The sequence below is a fragment of the Rattus norvegicus genome, chromosome X, assembly GCF_021556685.1.
Source record: "Rattus norvegicus strain SHRSP/BbbUtx chromosome X, alternate assembly SHRSP_T2T, whole genome shotgun sequence".
Taxonomy (NCBI): Eukaryota; Metazoa; Chordata; class Mammalia; order Rodentia; family Muridae; genus Rattus; species Rattus norvegicus.
In genome coordinates, this window is record NC_141554.1 from 62,215,528 (window position 1) to 62,220,918 (window position 5,391).

At 39.5% G+C, this 5,391-nt stretch overlaps 1 pseudogene; it reads right to left on the bottom strand.

The window, feature by feature from the left end:
- Window positions 1-3,184: 3,184 nt before the first annotated feature.
- Window positions 3,185-4,197, bottom strand: LOC103690860 (melanoma-associated antigen B4-like; annotated as a pseudogene).
- Window positions 4,198-5,391: the final 1,194 nt, after the last annotated feature.

The window sequence follows — 5,391 nt, forward strand, 5'->3', positions numbered from 1 at the left end:
GACCCAGGGCTCCAACTGCATATGTAGCAGAGAATAGCCTTGCTGGGGCACCAGTGGAAGGAGAGGCCTTTGGTCCTGCTATGGTTGAACCCACAGTGCAGGAGAATGTTGGAGGTTACAGTAAGGGAGGTGGATGGGGGAAACATGCATATGGGGGATGCGGGCTTGTAGACAGGAAACTGGGAAAGGGAATGCCATTTGAAATGTAAGTAAAGAAATATATGTAATAAAATAAAATTTTAAAAAAACTCAGGTGACAACAGATGCTGGTGAGGATGTAAAAAAGAATGACACTTCTCCATTGTTGATAGGATTGCAAGCTGGTACAAACTCTCTCGAAATCAGTCTGGAGGTTCCTGGGAAAATTGGACATAGTACTACCTGAGGGTCCAGCTATACAACTTCTGGGCATATACTCAAATAATTCCCCCAAATATAGCAAAGAAACATGCTTCACTATGTTTATAGCAGCCTTATTTATAATAGCCAAAGCAGGAAATAACCCAAATTTCCTTCAGAGAGGAATGGATACAGCAAATGTGGTACATTTACACAATGGAGTACTATTCAGATATTAAAAACAATGACTTCTTGAAATTCATAGGCAAATGGAAGTAACTAGAAAATATGAGTCTAAATGTGGTAACCCAATCACAAAAGAACACACATGGTATGCACTCACTCATAAGTAGATATTAGCCCAAAGCTGGGATTACCCATGATACAATCCATGGACTACATGATGCTTAAGAAGTTGGAAGACCAAACAGTGGATACTTCAGTCCTCTTAGAAGGGAGGACAAAATATTCACACTCAAATAATTCCCCCAAAATAGCAAAAAATACAGAGCAGAAAATACAAAGACAAAGTGTGGAGCAGAGACTGAGGGAATGGTCATTCAGAGACAACCTCACCTGGGGATCCATCCCATACATTGTCACCAAAAGCAGACAATATTGTGGATGCCAAGAAGTGCATACTGACAGGATCCTGAGATAGCTGTCTCCTGAGAGGCTCTGCCAGAGCCTGAGAAATACAGAGTCAGATGCTCTCACCCAACCATTGGACTGAAAACAGGGCTCCCAGTGGAGGAGTTTAAAAAGGGACTGAAGGAGCTGAAGGAGTTTTCAACCACATAGGAAGAACAAGAATATTAACCAACCAGACCCCCCAGAGCTCCCAGAGACTACACCACAAAGCAAAGAGTACACATGGTGGAACCCATGGATCTAGCTACATATGTAGCAGAGGATGTCCTTACTGTGCATTAATTAGAGGACAGGCCCTTGGCCCTTCGAAGGCTCAATGCCCCTGTGAAGGGGAATGCCAGGGTAGTTAGTTGGGAGGGAGAAGGTGGGTGCACAAACACTCTCATAGAGGCAGGGGGAGGAAGAAGGGATTGAGGGATTCTAGAGGGGAAATCAGGAAAGGGGATAAAATTTGAAATAGGTAAAGAAAGTATCGAATAAAAAAGTTTCATATATATATGAAGAGGTTTGAGACTGTCAATATGGCACTCAGTGTTCTCTAGGACAGGAATCCTGTCAGTTTGGATGCAGCTCAGTGTTCCTAGAATGTGTGACCTAACACAACTTCTTACCCTCTACTTCCCTTCCAATAATCAAATCATCTTTATTTTTACTCATCTAACACATATGCTAAAGACATCCTCAAAGTTCACCAAATTATAGTGAAGATGATTAAATTAGAATGTCATTCTAATGAATTAGATTCTGGCTCCTTTAATCTAGAGAAAAGAACACTGGTACAGTGAGCTATCGAAGGAATGAGATTTCATGTCTTAAAAATATTACAGAGACAATGTGTCTCAATATATCTATATTTGGGTCTAAAGATAACCCTATGTGATTAAGAGCAATTACTTTTTTTGCTGACATTTTGTTCCCAGCACCTATATCAGTAAAGTCTTAAACCTTGTATTTCTATATGGGTCAGGGCTCTGCCGCTCCATTCAGGGTACTGTGGACAGAAAACATATGGGACATAAATAAAAATATAAACATATAAGGAGGTAAATACACATTAAATAAATAAATAAATAAATAAATAGGCATTTTCTGTTCTGTGTGTTTGTTCATCTATACTGTGAGTTGGGAACACTTTCAATTACCACCTATGCTGGAGATTCTTCATGATTGGTGCATGATTCCAAACTGCCAAGAATCATTTTCTATTATAGGTTTAGTCTTTTACCACTGTGACACATCATACTTGAGGTCAGGCCCTGCTTACTATCTCTACACTGTCTGCTGATCCAATACCCAGCTTAACTAAGAACTACTTTCCACTTAGGATAGGCTTGAGGTTTTCGTAGGGCTCAAATTTCTTGTTTTTCATATGCCTCCTTTTATAAGTATCCCAAGTTCTCACACTGACCTCATGCCCTCCTTTATATTTATCTTTTATGTGTTAGATGTTGGTCTGCCATCTTAGTTAATAGTTGCTCCTGGACTCTAAAAATTAATCATATTGTCATTGTCTTCTTTTCCTTTTCCTTTCTCTTCTTCCTGTTCTTGCTCTCCAGCCTCCTCCTCCTTCTCTTCCTCCTTCTTTTCTGCTTCGCATTCTCCTTCCATGGAAATCATATCTATTTATACAGAGCAAATGCCTGGTAATTGCTTGGAAAATAAAAATGTTTGTGAAATAAAAATGAGTAAGTTAACTTTTTTATGTTATGTTCCTACATTGTTGAATAAATGAAACACATACAGATACATGAAATTAATTTTATTTTATTTTGTATAACGGATAGAACGAGTCATAAAAGTCAAGAATGTATTGTCCATGACAACAGTTTTCTCTGTTTCTTGATGTAAATGATTTAATTGCATTTTTCATATTCTAAGATAATGTCTATACCAGTATCATGTTTTCTTGTTTCATTTCAAATAAATATGGACTGTTTTCAATATTGAAATTCTTAACACTTAAACATCATGAACAATGTTGACTGTGACACATATCAGTCCCACAGTTAGAGAATGTAGCTCTCTCAGCTTTTCTAGAGTAGTGTGAAAACTTTCAAAAATGAATCTAAAGTTACCCATGTAGACTAAGACTAGAAATATGAGGTACATTATTTTCTCTCTAACACTGCCTCAGGCGCCAACTAGTTGGTTGAATATTCTCTTCAAGAGTGATAGAAAGCAGAAATTTTAGACTTCAGTGCAAATTGGAGGAGTTACTGGAATTGCCATTGGGCAGGTCACTGGCCATCAAACCAAGATTCAAAGCTACAAATTTGCCCTGCATTCTTTCTTGTTTGTCTCTCAAAGTCTCTTGATACAATGATGGGAAGGCAGTGGGAACAGTGTTATGAACCTTAGCCAGAAACTCAAGGACTCTCATTTTGCTGGTTTCACTTTGAGCCTGGGGACCCCACAAGAATTGGTGACAGGGAGAACCTTTGATGGGTACCTGACAATACTCCAGATACCCTTCTCTCACGAAACCTTAGTGATGAGCTTCTTGACATTTCCATAGATGCGGTGATTGACTCCAGAATATAGCCCCATAACACTAAGCACTTCCCAGATATAGTCCTCATTAGCACAGTTGCCATTCATAAAGATCAGACACAGCAGGATCATCAAGATGCCACTCCTGGGCTGGATTGTCTCCCCATTCAGTATTTCATCACCATTAGGCCTGATTATGCTGACAAGAGCATATCTTTGTTTGGTTGCATCAGTTTCTTTAATATCACTGCCAAAGGCCAGCACCATGACTTCAGAGGCTTTCTTAAGAATCTCAGGAAAATCATCCTCTTTTTGTAGAATTACATGCTTTAGTATTTCTTCCTTTGTTATTGGCTGCCTCATGCTATACTTTTGCAGCATGAACTGTACCAGTGAAACTGCTATTTCATCTCTCACAGTTGAAGATGAATTGCTAGTTGGGGACAGCGTCCAGAAAGTACATGACCTCTCATCATCTTGGATCTTGGCATCTTCATCAGATTTTATGCACAGAGCACTTACAGAAGCAGTGGTGTGCTGTTGAGAATTCTTACATTTGACAAGTGATTCAGCAACAGAAGAGCACTGAATATCAGCTCTACAAATGAGAGGGAAGAAAGGAGTTTTCTCTTTCTCTTCTGCTGAAATGGCCTGACCATCCTCCATAGAGTAGTCACCACTTCGGACCCAGAGCTTACTACTATGGCCATGAGGCATGATGATTCTGGTCACAGAGTGTAGCAAATAAAGCAGGTTATTCAGGCACCTAAGGATGGAACAGTAAGAAAGTATGTGCTTCTGAAGAAAGGTGAGACAAACTTGGTCTTAAAACCAATCTTTCCTGTACAACCTAATGTGAAATCAATGTTTTAAGAATGTATAGCCCTTTACCCAGGCTATCTGCCCCACAGAGAACTCATTAAAGGATATTAGAGAGGGACTATTCCTTAGATTGAGGCCTGGTAGACCTAACTAGGGCACTAGCACATCTAGATACATTAAGTAGGAAATGATCATCTGACTTTGCCCTTCAAATCATCATGCCACATCTAAATTTACATTTCCGAGTATTATGACACCAGAACTTTCCATTCGTAGCTCCTCTGAAGCTGTATCAGTGACCAAACTAAAAATGAGGTAGGGCCGTAGCTAAATACTTTTTCTTGGGGTTCCCAGAGATGCCAATAGAGGCTAAATAACAAACTGTAGTATAATATCCCACCCTCTGAAGCCTCACTCCCCAAAAGCCCCACCCAAGGGCCTCCTAATGACAAAGGTCTGTGTCTTTCTTTTGTTCTGATGTTGACAGTTCCCTCAGCTCTCACTCCATCTTATCCTCTATTTTCATAAACACAAGAAATGGTTTCCTTTGCTGACCTGAGTTCAGCAACATTAGATCAAAGTCTTCATTTACTCCTTAGAACTTCACGGAAGAGGTGAGGCAGAGGGACAGGGAGCAGGGACACGGGGGGGGGGTCAGGCTGGGATCTTCATCTTGATCACTTCAACTAAAAGAAAGCTCTGAGATGTTTCCCAATTGTAAGCCATGGATCAGATTCCAGCACTAGATACAAATGTGGCTGCTACCAGGATCAAAGGAGGAGTGGATATGGATGGGCAGGGAAGTGGAGAGGAACTTGGAGGAGTAGAGGGACGGGAAAGGATAATCATGATGTATTATATGAGAAAAGAATCCATTTTAAACAGAAGAGGGATTTTGTTCTTCTAATGAAATTTTGGTAAGAGGTTGTTTTTTTAATTATAAATAGTTTTTAAATATTTTACAAAAGCCTTTTTAATGCATATGTATGAATGGCCAAATGCCTTTTCTCCTCTAATTTATCAATGTAAAGAAATTCCATCTTGACTTTATTTTATAATATCTTCGCAATTCATTATATACTTATGAAT